This window comes from Sus scrofa, chromosome X, assembly GCF_054392235.1.
Source record: "Sus scrofa isolate SSC_HxYL_T2T_F1_AM1 chromosome X, Sscrofa_HxYL_maternal_Yorkshire_Landrace_v2.0, whole genome shotgun sequence".
Taxonomy (NCBI): Eukaryota; Metazoa; Chordata; class Mammalia; order Artiodactyla; family Suidae; genus Sus; species Sus scrofa.
Genome location: NC_139401.1, coordinates 105,420,926 through 105,441,680, shown reverse-complemented (window position 1 = coordinate 105,441,680; position 20,755 = coordinate 105,420,926). Strand labels below are relative to the sequence as shown.

Below are 20,755 nucleotides of genomic sequence, written 5' to 3'. Positions count from 1 at the left end.
GATTTATAATTTTTGCCATTCTAATGAGTGTAAAGTGTTATCTCATGAGAGTTTTAATATTCATTTCCTTGATGACTAACAGTGTTCAACATCTTTTCATTTGCATGAAATTTCTTTCTTTACATGTTCAGAAAGTCAGCACGTTATCTCTGAAATAATTTGATTTTTGAATCAGAAATCCATGTGTGGGGAGTTCCCGTCGTGGCGCAGTGGTTAAAGAATCCGACTAGGAACCATGAGGTTGCGGGTTCAGTCCCTGCCCTTGCTCAGTGGGTTAATGATCCGGCGTTGCCGTGAGCTGTGGTGTAGGTTGCAGACGCGGCTCGGATCCCGAGTTGCTGTGGCTCTGGCGTAGGCCGGTGGCTACAGCTCCGATTGGACCCCTAGCCTGGGAACCTCCATATGCCGCGGGAGCGGCCCAAGAAATAGCAACAACGACAACAAAAAGACAAAAAAAAAAAAAAAAAAAAAAAAAAGAAATCCATGTGTGAATCCCATATCTGCCATTTGTAGTCACTGGATATTGGGACACTATTCAATCAGTCTGAGCCACAGTCAACTTATCTGTAAAATGGGGCTAACACTATCTCACAGGCAGATCTCACAAGTAGGTAATATATATGAGGTGCCTAGAACAATGCTTCTTACTTAATAAACCTTAATAAATGGTAACTATGATTATTATTGTCAAAACTATTTAGAACCCTTACCAGTTTTCCTTGCCAGGCAATAAACAAAGTTGGAGGAAGCTATAAGCCTTACCTGTAATCATGTTATTGTAGCTCAGGGATTTCGTCTACACTCTCTTATCTCCTGATTTCCTATAGTTTTCAAACTTCAAATTTTTAATGATTTTCTCAGTTTCTATCCCACTGCTCTGCTAAAATATAAATTCCATAAAGGAAGTAATACATTTGTATTAGATACCTCTGTAAGTTCAACTATTAGAACAATGCAATAAATACTTGTTGAAAGAAGAAAACCTCTCTGTCTCATTTCTAAGCATTGACACACACATTGGTTATCTGTCTGGTTCTCAATTTTAATTTCTCTTAGAGGCACAGGATACTTTCTTTTGTAATTGCCCATGGGTAAGTCCTTCCTCACTGCCACTCAGTTTAGACGCTCTAAACAATGCACCCTATCCTAAATCAACCTTTTAGGCTCATGCTTATCTGGAAGAAGGCAATATATGTAGCCACCATTCTCTGATCACCCAGTTCACAGTGGCTTTTGCTCTTTCTTATCACTGGGCTCCCGACCTAAAGAATTCCACCCACAAACTAGAGTAAACTCATGAGCATAATTAGCTTAAGTACAATATGGCATTGTGATTAAAAAAAGAAAATGTGGGCTGTAACATGGGATGAACTTATGATAGAGACCAGACTCTACCACCTATTTGCTATGTGACTTTTGGCAAGTTACTTAATTCCTCTAAGCAAATCTCTCCTCTTAGCATAGGTAAAATAATCAGATAATATATACAAATAGCTTAGCATAGTTCTCTGCTCATAAGTAAGCTTTTAGTAAATGACAGGGATGAGTTCTTCCAGGAAGAACTGAGCTGAGATTTTAAACCTGAATAGGAGTCGACTAAGAGTGAAGAAATTACACTACAGGCAGAGTGAATAGAATGTGCAATAATAAGTATAGGGTGACTCGTTACCAATGTACCCTTCCGTAAGTTCAAAGTAATGTTTGGCAACAAGTAATTGTATTATATATCCTAATAGAGTTTCTTCAGATTGAGATGATAATAGCCATAGGGGTATCTGGCAACTGTGTGAAACAAGCCCTAATCCAGCACACCTGGATCCAGGCTGTGTCTGTGACCTACACCACAGCTCACGGCAACACTGGATCCTTAACCCACTCAGCAATGCCAGGGATCGAACCCACAACCTCATGGTTACTAGTTAGATTCGTTTCTGCTGTGCCACAACAGGAACTCCGATAAGTAATTTTCTCAAAGTCACTCAGGTTATTAAGCGGCAGAACTGACAAATTACCCCAGGCATTTTGGCTCCAGATCTTAATTTCTTAACCTCTAGTACAAGCTCTTCTAGTTCATAACACATTTACAAGAATGTATTATTTTATTAAGAAGATATAGTATTTAACCACATAAGGTGAAAGAGGTACTATCTCAAATTTGGGGGAACACACAGATGCAAGAAAAAGTTTTAAAACAAAATCATCCCTATGAGAGAAATGCTACTTAATGATGTTCAAGGGCTCAGCCTTTGGGATCCCTACAAACCTGATACTAATTCAAAGTCCAGATCTGGTACTAATTCAGCTTTGCAACCTTGAGCAAACTAGCAAAACTTTCTATGTTTCAGTCTCAACTGTAAAATGTGGGTAACATTAGAACTCACATTAAATGGCAGTTGAGAGGATTAGATAATGCAAATAAAGCCTGAAATGCAGTGTCTGGAGCATAGCAAGAACTCAATCATGTTAGCTATATTATATTATTATTATCATTATTATTACTATTTTAATTTCTCAATTGTAGAATAAAAATAGAAATGGCAAATTATTTTGACATTTCACCACATCTATAATATTTGGCATGATATTGACATATCCTAAAATTCAGGCCAAATGAAAATTAATTCAACCTCAAGGAAGACAAAGAGCAAACTAATCAAGATGATCTAATGCGAATGGGAACATTTTAATTCATAAGTAAACAGAAAATAACAATATGTGCTATTTCTGAAAACAAAAGAGGCAGATTAAAATTAAGCATATTTTGGGGAAAAAATATAATTGTAATGTATACACGTAAGGATAATTTGATCCCCTTGCTGTACAGTGGGAAAATAAAAAAAATAAAATAAAAATTAAAATAATTAAAAAAAAATTTTTAATTAAGCATATTTATCCAAAGCCTATCGATTTGTTAAGGAGCCATCATTCCTTAAAGGTCTGCCTTATCACAGGGGACTTTAAAGGCCTGATTAATGAGAAGGCTAGGATGCAAGATACCATCCACAACAACACACAAACACACATACATCCCACTCAAACTTAGAAGATCCTCCTTATCTAGGAGTCATCATGAACAATAATGCCCACTATGTCTAGGCGAGTGTTGCTGTATTCTAACTTTCACCAATCATAACCTGGACTCTGGCATTAATGTACAGGTTGCTGGTTACATGGCAAATTTAATTTGAGATTTTGATCATGTAATAACTAACAAGGAATGCTGGGGAGAAGCACAGTTAAACAGAGAAGTCATGGAGTTTTCCACTTATATTGTTTCAGGTGCCACAGAAAATCAGCAAATCCATGACACACCAGGCAGTAAGGCATTATGTGTCAGGCAGGCAGCCAGAGACAGACAACAGGATCCAGAGCCAGAGACAGGGATGGGTGGAGGGCAGGTCACAAGCAGATCAAGCAGCCTCTTAGGAACAAGTATGAGCACGATCTGGACAAGCAGTGAGTCATGGTGTAATAGGCAAATTGGAAGCCCTACAGGGTCAAGCAAGTAATCTGCTTTAGGATCCTGAGGAAAGCAGGGGAGGCTGGGGGTGGGTGGTGTGATGTGGAGAGACTAGAGGGTGAGGGGATAGGTGTAGATGCTGAAAACCAAAAGCAGAACGGGAACAAATTACAAATGGAGAATGCAGTCGCATTGCGTCAGAATCAACTGGACTTTGGCAGCTTTGGCAGCTTGCTGTTCCAGCTTCAGCTGTTCTCTTTCCCCTCCTGCCACGGGAATCTGGCCTGGGGGCTTGCAGCAGAGGCAATGGAAACAGCTGGCTAAGTGAAGAGCGTGGGGGTAAAGAGCTGAAAACAGTTCCTGCAAAGAAAGAGTATGTTTTGCTTATAAAGAAAATTAGAAATGTGCTAAAGGAGGTATTTGAATATGAATGAGGTATTTGGGTATTTAAATACCCAAAAGAAAATCATTCCAAAGCAAGAATGCCTAAACTTAAAAAGATTTAACAGAACACAAGCACACACACCAGTAAATGAGTTAATAAACCATATAGCTAAACATGCATGGCATTTTCGCTTCATGCCTCAGTCTAGAAGCCTCCCAATCATCTCCCACTTTTTAAAGGGCAGAGAGCTGTTTAACAACACTTCAGTGTTCCAGGCAGCAAACAGGCTCTCAACTATTAATGGCAAAGCTGCCAGAAGCCAGACATACCTGGGAAGAGATGAAAGGTTTTGCTTGTTCACCTTCAACGTTACACTAGTTCCCACTAGGACCTCTGAGCACATTACTGGAAATTTTTAAAACACACAGTTACTGGTGTGAAGAGGTTTCTGAAAACATACAAAGCACACATTCAACTAGAAAGTCCACCTGAAAATCCTCTGAAGGCAAAACTGGATTGGAACATTGCAGCATGCCTGTTCTCTTTACAAAGACCAAAGCAAGTTCAAAGACTCAAACGTTCTTGAAAATGATAGAAACATTATGGCAAATTAGGTTTCATCTTGCATGCCAAATTTCAAGTAATTGGTAGCTGCTTCCTGAAGCCCCGTATACCTGATCAAATTAGTGATGTCCATAGCCCAGGGAGGGAGGAGATATTTACCATTGTTAAAAAAATCTGTCTTGCTTCGAGTCTCAGGCCATTTGAGCATCCTACTTTCCATCCTAGAGGAAAGTGTGCACTGGTGACTTGTGGGCTGGGTTCACATTGAAGATGTGCTTTGGCCCTCACAGTATTTTTTAATTAGTTATATCAATATTTGAAAATGGGAGATTTCCTATTTTTTAAAGGATTTGAATTCTCTTTTAAAATGGAAATTTCTAGCAATTTTAGACCTATCTTCCCAAATGGCAAGTGTCACCTGAAGCTGAGTAGGGGCTCCCTCCTTTAAGTGGGAGTCCTCTCTTAAATTTTCTTTCTTTGATTCATTTACATTGCCTGTCCAGCTTCTGAAGGATACGTATGTGTGACTCCCTGCTCTGTCCCTCTATATTACTGTTACTTAATCAAGCTCCTCCACATTAATGGAGGACTGAGTTTCACTGTTTCCTTTTCCACTTCAATTTTGTCATTAAACAGAATGACTTGACCTCCTTGACCTCACAGTTGCTGGACTTTCTCCGTTTCAACCACCTCCATTTTGGCAACCTATTCTTCAGCAACAGAAATGCCACACATTCAAAATGATCAATTTCAACACCTAAGTATTTTGTTTTTGTGGTGGTTTTTGTTTTACTATAACCTCCTATTAGTACAGATGTTTCTGTTTTTATTTCCAAGAAATCTACCATTATTTCCCAACCAGATGGATTTGGAAAACATGAAAGAGGTAACTTTTCATATTCTCCACATCTATCAGCCCGTTTCTGGCTCTACTTTGTTCCCATGGCCCATCAGGTCACTGCATCTCTTGAAAGTATTTTCATTTTTTTGTTGTTGTTGTTCCTTTGTCCTTCTCTCCCACCTGCTCACCAAACTTCATTCCTGGATCAGTCCAACCACTCAGCTTCTCCAGAGTGATGAACACTGCTGGATAAAATCACGCTATAAATTCCTGATCTCCAGTCTCAATGACCCTTAAGTCCTTAAATATCACCCTTTACTATTCCCCTCAATGACTACTTCAAAGAGTTGCCACTCTCCTCAAACTATAGAGTCTATTTTCTCTTGCCTTGCTTTAAGAAGCAACTCTTGCTTTCTACCTGCTGAGAAAATCAAGGCTATCAGATGAGAAAAGTTCCACAGCTTGCTCCTCCACCATCTACAAACTTACTAGATGGCTGTGTCGTTTAACACTTTTGAAAGCACTGCTTTTGCTCATCAACTAAATGTTGTCATTACCCAAAACTCCAATCTCAGCTCTATGCTCTTCTCATATTATACACTCCCCCTTGTGAGCCCATTCACTTAGATAAAACTTCAGCTATTACCTGTAAGCTGCAGCATCCAACCCAGGCCTCTCTTTCAAGCACAAAACCCACCTATCCAAGTATGTCCTGGATATCTCTATTTAGATATTTGAAAGGCATTGTTAATTCCACATGTCTCAAATTGAATTCCTCTCTCTCCAATTCAGACTTGCCTCTGCATTAATGACATCTATATCTACCCACCAGTCTCTCAAGCAAAAGATGTGTGAATCATTTGGAAGATCCATCCTTTTCTTCCTCACCCAAGCCCTATAATTCCAGATTTTAAATGTAAGCAATGCAAGGGAGAAACAGTGAAGACATCACCTTGGCAATAAGAGAAACAAGATCCCCTGTACAACCTGATTGTAGTTTGGCCCTGGGGAATCCTTTCTTTCATAGAGCTCCCACTTGAAATTTCTGAAATGTATATCTGATCGTATCACTTTCCTTCAATGACTCCGCATAAATTTCAGAATAAAGCACTAATTTAGAGCCCAGGCCCTTCCTGAACCAGTCCTTACTGACACTGCTAGCTTAACTTCCTGCCACTCTTCCACGTGCCCTCTATGCATTAGCCATACAAAACTGCTTGCACTTTCCTGAATATATTGCACTGTTTCGTATCTGTACTTTGTCTCACACTGTTCCCTCTGCCTAGAATCAGTCCATATTCCTAATCTTTTTTTTTTTTTTTTTACATTGTCTTCTTGGCTAACTCTTAACCTTTTAAAACTTAACCCAAACATAAGTTCCTCCTAGAAGATTTCCCTAACTCTTGAAGGGAAGCCGAATTTGCCACCCCAAAATGAGACAGGAAGGAAGGGGGTAGGGTACAGCCATTAAATGAATGACCCAATCATTAAGAAGAAGATATGATAAAAACTGCTTAGAATCTACTAGGCCCAAGATGTTAGATGATTTGACTTTTGGTAGACCTTGAGCCTCATTATACGCTCACTGTAAAACATCAGCAAGCTAAATGGTGTGTCCACAGGTGGCATGACAGTTCCAAAGCTGATCATAAAAGGCCAAAAAGTGGGCAGTACCCCAATTACTGGGAATCCCCTCTCCTTCTCCAAAATAGTTGGAATAATTGTCCCACTCATTAGCCTATGAAATTAACCAGCCCATAAAAACCAACCACCCCCACACCTCAAGGAGCTCTCACATTTTGAGATGGACTACATTCTGTCTATGGAAGGTGTAACTCCCAGGGCTAAACTCATTTTCCAAGATTACCCTATACTCTGGGGCCACGACTCTCACCTTCTGAGATGTCCAACACACTGTCTATGGATTGCATATTTCTCACTATAAGCCTGCTTTCACTTTACTATGGCTCACTCTTGAATTCTTTCCTGCACAAAACCAAGAACCCTCACTTGCCAGCCCATCCCAGGGACTCACTCCCTGGGACCTGGAACACCATCCTCCTGGGCCCCATTTTTTCATACAACACAAATATGTCTCTTTATCATAAGGATTGTTTTAGGCTGATTATTTTTAAGAAACAACAGACACCGGAAAAGCTCTGAAAACTGAATAGAAGTTATCCTTTTGTAAGAGGCATTTACATTTATAAGGGAAATCTCCATTTATAAAGAGTATCTCCTCCTCTGACCCAGGAAGAGTAGGATGACTAAATCTTTGGAAATTCTTATCAATAGAAAAGGCAATGACCTAAATCTGCATGACAACCTATTCTTGTTTACTGTGTTTTTCCTTATAGCCTGCTATAACTAGCTCCTCCACCCTCCAACATCTTCTTTGGTCTTTAGGGAGAGATGGTATTTAAGGTGATGGCTTGAGCCATTTGGGGGAGTTTCTCAGTTTCCCTGGGTATCTCCCGTGTATATAAGAGACGTATTTGTTATTAAACTTCTACTTGTTTTTCTCTTGATAATCTTTTTATTACAGAGGGGTCTCAGTCAAGAATCCAGAAGGGTAAAAGGAAAATAACTTTTCCTCCCTTATACTCTCCTTTTTTGCACCCTCATTACTCTATGTATATCTCTATTATAGCATCTTATCATGCTGAGTTATGAACAATGATTTACTTGCCTAATTCTTCTATAGAAAGTAAAGTCCCAAAGGCAGGGATTTATTTATTTATTTATTTATTTAGTCTTTTTGCCTTTTCTAGGGCCGCTTCCTATAGTATATGGAGGTTCCCAGGCTAGGGGTCCAATCGGAGCTGAAGCCGCCGGCCTACCCCAGAGCCAGAGCAACGCAGGATCCGAGCCATGTCTGTGACCTACACCACAGCTCACGGCAATGCCGGATCGTCAACCCACTGAGCAAGGGCAGGGATCGAACCCGCAACCTCATCGTTCCTTGTCGGATTCGTTAACCACTGCGCCACGACGGGAACTCCCCAAAGGCAGGAATTTATTGATTGATACTACTTCTCGATCTCTAGTGTCTACTACATTATTTAGTACATAGTAGATGCTTAATTAATATTTCATAAATAAAAAATGAAGGAACAAATGAATGAAAAGTTAATTAGGGAATAGCACATACTAAAAGTCCATGATGGTATAACTTCTTTTTTACACTAATGTCAAATTTATATCTTAATTACAGACTTTTGTTTCAGTTATGTACCTATGGGAGGTAATTGAGGACTTATAAGAATTTATACTTCTGGTCACCTTTGTGTTACTTTATTGTGAGTTAAGTTAGACTGTACTTTGGATAACTGAAGTGCTGCCTGACTAAATTCTGATGGGTCCTGTTGGGGTAAATAGGCTACATTATGTCACCAAGGATTTCTCTTTCATTTGCCAACCCTCTATTATCTTACAAAGAAAATCTATGCAAACTGTGCCCCAGCCACCATGCCTGCTGGATTCTTTTGCCACCACTCTGTCTGCCTTGCCTCATCTTGTTCATTCTTGCTGCTCTTTACAGCTGCTACTTTAACAGAATGAGCCAAACAGGCTTCCAAATCAAGGTGAGAAAAGTTTCCCAGAGGAGCAAAATAATTGTTAAATTACAAGTTTCACAAATCAAAATCGCTTCTAACCTGACACAAAGCTTCCTTTTATGCCTGGAACAAATGTAAATAGTTGCGTTTCTGCTCCCTACACACTCCCCCCAAACCCTACTTCCAAAATCAACACCTTCTTGCCAAATAGCCTAATTCAGACCTCTCCTTTCCTTTTCAATGAATGGGTCAGGAAGTACACACTGTTCCCTTCCTGCCTGTTCCTAGGCTGGCATGCACTGTCCAATTATGCTATAAGCCCTGCCCAGAATGAGCATGTGGTATCTGTCTAGGGAAGGAAGTTTACCACTGTTACATAGCCAATAAGGTCTATAATAAAAAGGCCCTGGAGTTCCTGCTGTGGTGCAGTGGGTTAATGGATCTGGCTTTGCCGCAGCTGTGGCGTAGGTCTCCCTGGCTTGGGAACTTCCATATGCCATGAGTGCAGCCATGTTGGGGACATGGTTCGGATCATCAGTGTCGAAAAATGAGACACATGAACACAGGGAGATCTTGACAAGGCTCTTTACTTCTGCAGAAGGGTGCAGGTACGCCAAAAAGTGCGTGCGCCAAAGGATCCTCCCCTATTTATCCCTAATGCAGGTGATTTACCTGTCCCCTTCCCATTGGTCAGGTCAGGGTGCACATTCTTCCTGGTTGACTAATTTGAAACAAATTGTTACTAAGAGAAGAAGGAAAGGGGAGGGGTGGGGGGTCACCGGAAGGCAAAATCGGAGCAAAATGGAGTAACCAAGATTTCCTTTGATAGAAAAGACATTATGTTACTTTCCACAATTCCCCCCTTTCATTTTTTATCAAATATTCTTTTCTTCAAACTCTTTGAGCATGGTTTGGCTCTCATGCTGTACTGTGTCCATCAGGAGTATATTGGCTTTGTGGGAGGGGGTCCCAGTTGCTTTGTTATGGAAGTTTCTATTAATTTTTGAGTAAGTCCCCTGGCACCAGGAATTATATAACATGCAACTAAGACATGGACACAAACTACAGCAATTTGAGGGGTAAAGATTTAGTCCATTTTTTTTCTTTTTCACCAATTTTCTAAAAGGTCTGTGAAGGGGTCATTAATACCAGAATTCTCTAAAAGCTCATCTGCTAAGGTTATTAATCCGCATAGGGCCTTGGTGATGGTGCTGTCTGGGGCAGTGTTATTGGGAACTAATGTGCAGCACTAGAATCAATCACTACACAGACTCCACCCTTTTCTGCTAGGGTCATGTCTAAAGCAAGTCTATTTTCCCATGCCATTTGACTAGTTGGCCCTAGCTGTTCAGCTATTTCTTTAATGGCATCTCTCGTATAATTAATGAATCTTTGTTGATTGTAAAAGATATAGTTTATCCAATCAACATTTTTATTTATGGTTGCCCACCAAAAGAGAGCAGATTCAAACACGGCAGCTACCTGATTTCTTGTCTTAAATTTGTTTGGAACACCTATTGTGTCAATATAGACCTGGGGGTCAAAGGACCACCACCCCCAGTGGGAGTGATGTCTCGTTTCCTCGGAATTGGCTGAGTTGAGATTGGGGTCTAAGTGCCAGGTTGAAAGGGAGGGCCAATTGCACCAAAGTACGGATGTCACTTTGATATTCCGGAAGGATGCCCATTAGTGGACTCCCACAATACCATCAGACATCTGCCTGGGGCACTTGGAACTGGGATTTATTGTGGGGGTGATATAGGAGTGGCTTTCACTGCACCTGGTCAGGTTGCCTAAAAAAGTCGCCTTTGCCTCTTGTCATTTTAGACATGAGAAGTTGACATTTTCATTTGGCTGCTGAACAGTTCTCGGGGGCTGACCCGCAAAACTTTTGACCTCAGGGAATAGCAGTGACAAAGTCTGACTGGACTCGTTATTTCAAGCCGTTTTGTCCTGGAAGAGGGCCACCACACATTCAAGACCCTGTGGGTCTGATGACCATCCCAAAGGAAAGGGAACCACTTGGGCCTCTGGCCTCCCTGTGCACAAGCATAACAGCTGTTTTTGTCTAGTGTGTCCACAGAATATTTTATCCATTTTAACTGGGCATTTGTGTCCCCATATCCTGTTCTTATACTCACAGTCAGCCTTCCTCTAAAGTTGAGTTTTTGTTTCCTTCAGTTAATAGGGCAGTGGCAGCTACCGACTGTATGTACTCAGCCATCCTCTGGCGACAGGGTCCAGGAGGCAGGAAAAGAAGGCCACCAGCTGGTGGCTTTCCCCACGTTTCTGTGTGAGAACCCCTAGAGCCATCTCCCAGCCCATGCTTACATCTCAGCCCATGCAAAAATAAAATAAAAATTAAAAAATAAAAGGGCCCTAGACTACACCTCTTGCAACAGAGGTGAACCTCGTCAGCCCACAGTAGGCACAACCTACCTGTCATACACTGACAAATATCCAGTCTAGTGACTCAACCCTTCGAAATGTTCTAGCTTATAATTTCTGCATTACCTTGGGTATGGCCTGCCTTCCTACACTTATTTATGTGCTCCTAACTGTAACACAAGTATTTTCAGAAGGTGTTGCTCTCTGTTTAAAAAAAAAAGTCATTCTGCTGCCAAAACAGTCATGTCTACTATTTCCATAAATCACACGAATATTTTTGCCAGTACTTTTTAAAGCCAGTATATTTATCCACCTGACTCCCCTTTATAATCTTTGATTAGACTACACTGTGATGTTCTTTTGCTCTGAATTATTTAATGCTCCTAAGATTTTAAGAGTTGCATCTGAGCAAAAATTTCCTGTTGACATATCTTCATATTAATACCTTTAAATGATCCTTTTAAACAAATCAAATTTATCACTCTAGTAACCATGAAATTTTTATTTGTGCATTTTCAAATCTCTTTTCCAAAACTTTTTATTTAATCTCTATTCAGATACTATAAATCCTCATGAGTCTTCAACATTCTCAAATATCACCAGTCTCTTCACAAAGCCAATCAATTACATTGAAGCCATAGGGAAACAATTTTTTACAAGCATCTGTAAATATTCTCTCAAATGTTCCTGAATATATTTAGATCGAGATAGATAATTCAGGCTGAAATATGCAGCCTATTAAAGCTCAATGCTTTTCATGTTAAATTTAGGCCACAACCAAATCACCAAGCTTGCTAATTAGATTTTCTGTGGTTTGATCAAACTAGAGTTCAAATCTTAATGCTAACTAAATTGTCAGAATTCTTTCCCTTTTTAGCAATTTGATTAATGTGAGAAATTTAAATCTGAACAGAAAAATGATTTCTGAAAATCCTCCATTTTATGTTTTCCCATCTAATAAAAATCACATGTCTCTTATTCAGGCAGAAGTAACTGAAGTGGCCTCTCAAGTCATCTGATCTCCAAGTTCACCCAAGCAGAGATATGTGCTTTTCAAAGCTCTGGTTCCTGGAACTGTGTCTGTACGTTGGTTGGACTGTGTCAAACAAGGGAAGGCATAAGAGAGGAACTGTCCTGAGCTATTTCATGTCAGCCACTGGGTCTGGCTTGCTGCCTTTCCAACTGGCAAATTAAGATGAATAGTAGGGGGTCCATACAGCCATGGCTTCCATTCTACCTGCTGCTACTTGACAGATTATTTGTTACCTTCATCTGGCATGTTTGGCATTAGGGTTGGGACCTGATAAGCTATTTCCTGAGTGTGGATCACCAACTTCATTTGAGTGTGACAAATATTTCATAAATCCTGTATTTCTTTCAAGAATCACAGAAAATAAAATACTCCCCACCCCTACTTTATTTCAATAATAAGATGCTTTGTTGGGTAAAGAAACTTAAACTATCTTAAAACTATCAATGAGTAATTAGTAACTCTTTAGAAATGTTGGCTCCCAAGACTGTTATATCACACAGCATACATATCTGGAGCAGCAAACATATAAATGCACCCAAAGGTAATAGTATACAAGTTACCCCGAGTTAATTTTGTGCTGCTAAACCTCTAGTGCTTGAATAACTGCATAAATCATGAGGCAAAAAAGGCACTTCTCTCTAGTCAATTATTAAAACAAAAACTTCCAGAGAGGCCTGAGAGCATATGCTACCCTTCATAATATCCCAGGAAGGAGGCTAGAACTACTCGGAGAAGAGTATAGCCAGTGCAAAGAAAAGTGGGCCTGGGCCCTGAACATAGCTACCAAATATACTTCCAGAAAAATTAAAGGGCATGGTCATCTTAGAGGCTTTAAGTTTGGAGCAAATCATATTCTGTCTTTTCCCACAGTCTCCTTTCTCAAGCACATCCAAATAAGATTTACCAGTTAAACATCAAGGTCAATCCAAGGGAAAGGTGAGGTCACCAGCTGTACCTTATATAAATATGGGGAGGAGCACAAATGACTAGTAGCCTCACAAATTTGGGGAGAGGCTTACAAATCTGTATCTGTCACAAGCCCTCACAGATGATCTAGAAGCACTGCCTCAGAGAATAATAAAACCATAGATTCCTAGAGGTAGATGGTCCCCAGAGACTATCAAATCACTTCCAACGGTCAGAGCAGACCAAAAAAAAAAGATGTGGGCCACTTTTGGGAGGTAGAAAACAGTCTATCACCGAAGGTATTCCAGCAGAAACTCAATAACTACTTAGCAGGAATATTGTAATGGGATTTCAAATACCACATAGGGAAGTTAGGATATGCGATCTTGAGGAAAATTTCAAGCCTGAAATTATATTATCTCTAGCTCTGGGAAAAGCCAGAAATCCCATTCCCAGAAGTAGAAATAGTACTAAGATATGTTCCAACTTATCAGATCGTGGGGGTGATGTTTAAAAAAGAAGCTGAAATGCAAACCAAAATAATACCAAAATTTCTGAAAAACTATGTAATAAGAATCCATGAGGAGAGTCTAGAGGGAAGAGGTTTCTTGGTCTAATTTGAAGGAGCAAGAGAAGAAAAATTACTATGGAGGAATACATCTGACCTATATCTGACAAGCTTAAATGCTTGATACTCATTAGCTGCTTTCATCATGACACAGAGGTTAGAAAACAGAATGTTAATGAGATAGAGAATAAGAAGGAATGGGGGCAGGGAGAAATAACACTATTGAAGATATTCCATCCACATACAATATCTGTTGGGAAGGGGCTGAAGGCGCTGTAGCACAACACCCACATTTAATAATTTAAGCAATTATGCGTGTATAAGAACACTTCTAATTCAGGCAAGATTCCTGGGGGCCAGGATAGTTATAATAGTTATGAAGCTCTTCCTAGTAGCAGAGTAGCAGAAAGGAGTAAAGAGGTTGGAAACTAGCATTTATGGAACACTTCCCATATTCTGAGACTTCTACTTTGACATACCATTTAATCCACAAGACAGCCCTATGAGACAGATAGCATTCTTATGCCCTTTTCTTTACACATGAGAAACCTGTCTCAGAGACATAACAATTACTAAACGACAAGATTTGAAATCATGATTCTCTGATTCTAAAATCCATGTTTCTGCCACCACCTCAGTGTCTCCTACATTTAATGTGCACATTAAAATTATCTGAGGAGCTTTTCAAAATTGCCACTGCCCAGACCTCATTCCCAGAGACTCTGATTCAACTGTCTAGTTGAGGAGAGGGGAAGGACAGGCATCAATATATTTTTCATAACATACATAGAGAAAAATGCACAAAACAAATGCATAGTTTTGTGAATCAATGATCCATTTCCTTCTCTCTTTTTTTTTTTTTTTGCTGTGTAGTATTTTAATTGTATGGATATACCATAATACTTTTGACCATTCATTTGTTGATATACAGTTTGGGGCAAATATGAATCAAGCTGTTAAGAACATTTATACCTGCCTTTTGATGAGCATAGGCCCTTATTTCTAGGTTTTAAACCCAGGCATTATCCAGCAAAGCAGCAGTGCCCTCAAGAGGATAAAAAGTGGTTGCTGGGAAGGCAAAAAAGTCAGACATAGTGGCTTGTGGCCCTGTAAAAGCCTCCAATACATGAATCAATACACATTATATCTAGAGAATTAAAATTTCATGATGGATGGGCATGATAAGGACAAAATGTCTAAAAAGGTTCTTGGGGATGATAATGAAAAAAAAAGTTAGGAAACACTGCTGTATATCTAGGAGTAAAATTACAGTGTATGTGTATGTTCAACTTTATATATACTGTCAAAGAGTTTTCCAGAATGGTTATATTTTTAAAGCATAAGAGGATATTCTAATGTATGCCCAGAGTTGGCTTTGACTACACCTATCTGTCATTGCCTGTTCTGAATAAGGAAAGAAGAGAAAAACATTCCCCAAAGTGATATTTTTCAAAAATATTTTTAAGGTGCTATGTTAACATGATTGTTTTTAAGTCTTGGGATACAGAGAAAGTAGTTGAGTGCTATCCAAAAAATAAAAAAATAAATGAATTCCCATTGTGGCTCGGGGGTTAAGGACCCGGCATAGTGTCCATGAAGATGTGGGTTTGATCCTTGGCCTCACTCAATGGGTTAAGGATCTGGTGTTGCTGAAAGCTGTGGTGTAGGTCAAAGACATGGCTTAGATATGGTGTTACTGTGGCACAGCCCAGCAGCTGCAGCTCCGATTCGACCCCTAGCCTGGTAACTTCCATATGCTGCAGGTGTGACAATACAAACAATAAATAAATACCCTGCTTACTCTAATACCACATCCACTCCCATACAAGTTCATTCTTTGGTACCTTCCCTCTGATGTTAGAAACAAAGCAGGCCTCCACACCTCTGCCTTCCCAGACTGAATAATTTTGATCATCTGAAGGTGTATCTTTCCTCCAACATCAGCTCCATTCCATATATCTCAGGGTCTAGCTAAAGTGTAAATTTTCTGTGCTCCAAAGTGTCTCACTGGTAAAGTCAAGGCTCCCTTGTACTTCCTGAGTCTCAGACCAGTTCTGCATGTAAAATTCTGTCCCCTTAATTGAATTCTTTTTTTTTTCCTGTCTTTTTAGGGCTGCACCAGCAGCATATGGAGGTTACCAGGCTAGGGGCCAAATCAGAGCTGCAGCTGCCAGCCTACACCACAGCCACAGCAACACCAGATCTGAGCCGCAACTGCAACCTACACCACAGCTTACAGCAATGCCAGATTGTTAACCCACTGAGCGAGGCCAGAGATCAAACCTGTGTCCTCATGGATACCAGTCAGATTCATTTCCGCTGAGCCACGACGGGAACTCCAACTGAATTTTAATTTACAATCTTAATTTGAAGGTCATGAGTGTTTCTTTTGGACCTTCCTATGCTCTTTATTTTCTAGACATAGCTACATCTATACAACTAAATAATACCCTCTAATAAAGAAAAAAATTACTTTACAATTATAAAATCCTAATTGAAAAAAAGAATCAGTCTTTGCTTTCCCACTGCATTTAGAAGATGATTAAACTCTGACAGATGTTGAACTGGAACAGCATTTTGAGGGCAGTAATTGGTAAAAAGCAACTTTCCTTCACCACTGGCTGCCTCACCAAATCCAAGCCCCTACAGCAATAACAATTTGTCTGGGGGGTAGGGGGGTGCTGTGTGAGAAGAAAGGGGCCTGTAGCTCAGGTAGCCAGATAGCACTACCATTGCTACAAGTTTAGTAGGACTCTAGCTACAGCATAGTCATTAGCATCTCTGGTGACTAATAAACATATGAAGGAAAGTAAACTTTGTTAGCTTTCATTATGGCTTCAGGCACAGATTAATTCTCTCAAGTATATCTAGACTTCCAGAGCCTCTGGACCAAGTAGAAGGACTGGGATTCCCTGGAAAGAAAATAGTGGCTCAGAGTAGGAAGGATGGAAAAAACAGGTCTGTTTCTTTTAAAAGTTGCAATTACTTTTCAATCAAGTAAAAGCGAATCATGATCTCCCTCTAGTGACCAAAAGGAGAGTAGCCACAAGACTATCGAGTTACTATTTTTTTCTTTCAACAAGTGTAAAAATGTTCATACTTAACCTTAGCAACTAAACACACATACACACAGCATATGTATACATCTCTCTTTGTTTTTATGATCAGACCTTATGACTGTGCTTGGAGCAAAATCACAACAGATAAATTATGGATGCCATAACTAAGATAACAATTACATATGCACTAATTGCTTTACTGCTAAGCATAGACAGTCTTATAAAATATTAAAACCTTGGGGACTGGACAACTCAGTGTTTGGTTAACTGATGTTTGAAAGAAGAGGAAATCTGACTTTATTGACATTGGACTAAATGAATTTATATCGATGGGTGAATTTTTACAAAATTCCTGTTATCAGATTATAATACAGATTTTCTTTTTGTTTCTCCTGCATCCACTGAATGCTATCTATTGGACAGTGATATCCTCTCTATATTATTTTAAAAGTTATGATTTTTTGGCGTTCCTGTTGTGACGCAGTGGAAAAGAATCTGACTAGTATCCATGAAAATTTGGGTTCAATCCTTGTCCTCACTCAGTAAGTCCAGGATCCCACCCTGCTGTGAGCTGTAGTGTAGGTTACAAATGCATTGCTGTGTCTGTGGCACAGGCTGGCAGCTATAGCTCCAATTCGACCCCTTGCCTGGGAATTTCCATATCCTGTGGGTGCAGCCCTAAAAAAAGCAAAAACAAAACAAAACAAAACATATTTATTTTTCTTAATTTCTTTTTCTTTTCTTTTCTTTTCTTTTTTCTTTTTTCTTTTCTTTTCTTTTTTTTTTTTTTTTTTTTTTTGGCTTTTTAGGATCACACCTGTGGCATATGAAAATTCCCAGGCTAGGGTTTGAATCGGAGCTGCAGTTGCCTGTCTACACCACAGCCACAGGAATGCAGGATCCAAGCCACATCTGTGACCTACACTACAGCTCATGGCAATGCTGGATCCTTAACCCACTGAGCAGGGCCAGGGATGGAACCTACAATCTCATGGATCCTAGTCAGATTCGTTTCCAGTGCACCGCAAAGGGAACTCAGGAGTTCCTGTTGTGGCTCAGCAGTAATGAACTTGACTAGAAACCATGAGGTTGCGGGTTCCATCCCTGGCCTTGCTCAGTGGGTTAAGGATCCAGTATTGCCGTGAGCTGTGGTGTAGGTCGCAGACACGGCTCAGTTCTGGCATTGCTGTGGTCTGATTTAACCCCTAGCCTGGGAACTTCCTTAGGCCACAGGTGCAGCCCTCAAAAGACAAAATAAATAAATAAATAAATAAGTAAATAAATAAATTTATCAAAGAAATTCAATTATCTTAACTTGCTATACTTCTAAAACTACTGTTTGGATTTTTTCTATTCTCATTTAAGGACTTCTGGTCAAGTTTACAATGTGGGTTCTTAGGTAGAAAAACCTATGAGGCCTAGTATTCCAAAGAATATTTTTATTATTCCATCACATTTAAATAACAATTTAGCTAGATAGCGTCTAGGCTCAAAGTTCTCTCCCTCAATATTAAAAAATGATAGCTCCATTGTTTTCTTGCATCCAGAATACTATTGAAAAGTTGGTTTATTGTTGATCTACTTTTTCTTTCTGGCTCATTTTTAGGATGGTCGGCTTTTTAAAAAATTAATACCCTTTTTGCAGCAGTTTAAGGCTTATCTAAAAATTGAGTAGGAAGTACAAAGTTCTCACATATTCCCAAATGCCCCACCTATACATACACACACATAGCTACCCCTATTATTCATAACAATTTTTTATAATTAGTTAGGCAACATTTACACATTATTATTAACTAAAATTCATACTTTACATTAGGGGTCACTCTCGTGTGGTATATTCTAATTTTGACAAATTCATAATATTATTTACTATTACAGTATCACACAGAATAGTTTCATTGTCCTAAAAACCCAATGTGCTCCAAGAAGTCATCCATCCCTCCTTTTCTCCATTGCCATCATTACCACTATCACTGTAGTTATCAATATCATCACCATAACCATAAATATCATAATCATAACCATAACCATCATCTTCATCATTACCATCACCATCACAATGATTAACATCATCTTCTTCATAATCAAAAAATCTTCATAATAATCATAGTCATCTTTATCACCATCAGTAGCAGATCACCGTCATCATTCACATCATCATCATGAACATCATTATCATGATCAGTGACATCATCATCTTCATCATAACCATCGCTATTCTCATCATCATCGCCCCAACCATCATCTTCATTATCATTGCCACAAGCTGTTATGGACTGAATTGTGTCCCCCAAATGTATACGTTGAAGCTGTAAGCCCAAATGTGACTTATTTAAAAATAGGGCCTTTAAGGAGGTAATTAAAGTCAAATGATGTCATAAAGGTGGGGCTCTATTCCTACTGGACCTGTGTCCTTACAAGAAGAGGAAAAGACACTAGAGTTCACACTTCCCTATTGTGCACAAAGAAAATACCATGTGAGAAACAATGAGAGGGTACCATCTGCAAGCTGAGGGGAGAGTCCTCACAAGAAACCAACCCAGCTGGTATTTTTATCTTAGACTTCTAGCATCCAGAATTGTTAGAAAATAAGTTTCTTTTGTTCAAGCTATCCAGTCTGTAGTATTTTGTTATGGTAGCCCAAGGAAAAATCCACCGTTACAGTCATCTTTACCATCTAAGCCACCATAATTGTCACTTTTGTCATCTTCGCCATTACCATTTTCATCTTCACCACAATCATAATCATCATCATCACCACCTTTAGCATCATATTCATTATGACCATCATCATCATTACTGGAATTATGACCATATATATCATCTGAATAATTACCATTTTCATTACTACCATCATTATTAATCACCATCATCTTCATATTTATCAGCCACCCACCATCCTCATCCTTACATTATCAGCATAGTCATCATCACAATCTGTATCATCTCCATCATCTCTAATTATCACCATCAATCATCATCATCAACAACGTCATCAAAATCATCATCACCATTATCATCATCACCACATTCTATCTTTATACTTATCATCACTATAATCATTACTTCATCTTCACCTTCATCATCATCATATTCATCACTATCATCCCCATCATCCTGACATCATCATCTTTGTCATGGTCTTCACCCTAAGCATGATCTTCATCTTCATCATAATCACCCCCATTAGCACCATCATCACCATCATTACTACTTACTATTATTATCCTTATTTTCATCTCCATAATCATCATCATTTTCACTAACACCTGCATGTTTATCACCATCTTCGTTATTACTCATTGCCCATTTTAAGCCATTTGGCAATTATTCGCTAGCTTTCCAGGCTTTCCTGATTCCCTATTTATGCAATTCCTTCATCCTGAAGGTTACCTTTCTATAATCTGCCTTCTAATTTCCTGACTTCTGGAATTACTGTCAGAATTATTTTCCCTTCCTCCTTTGTCCTATTCATGGGTTCTACAGAGTAGGGGTTTTTCTCTTTAGTAAATAGTTCTAACTGAGCAACTAACACAATATTTTTCAAATTTCTTCATTTTTTTTCTTATGTTTATCAGTTTGTTGTAAAGGATATTTTTATTTTTATTTTATTTTATTTTATTTTGTCTTTCTGCCTTTTCCAGGGCTGCTCCCGCGGCATATGGAGATTCCTAGGCTAGGGGTCTAATTGGAGCCATAGCCACCAACCTACGCCAGAGCCACAGCAACGTGGGATCGGAGCCACGTCTGCAACCTGCACCACAGCTCACAGCAACGCCGGATCCTTAACCCACTGAGCAAGGCCAGGTATCGAACCCGCAACCTCGTAGTTCCTAGTCAGATTCGTTAACCATTGCGCCACGATGGGAACTCCAAGGATATTTTAAAAAGAAAAACACGGAGGAACAGCCAGATGAAGTGGTACATAGAGTGAGGCTAAGAAGGATCCCCACCGCAGCATAGCAGAAATGACTCCAACTAGGAACCATGA

At 39.4% G+C, this 20,755-nt stretch overlaps 1 protein-coding gene across 1 annotated transcript in view; it reads right to left on the bottom strand.

The window, feature by feature from the left end:
- Positions 1-20,755, bottom strand: part of SLC6A14 (solute carrier family 6 member 14) — a 371,528-nt gene that overhangs the window by 317,877 nt on the left and 32,896 nt on the right. The gene's annotated exons all lie outside the window — the stretch shown is intronic.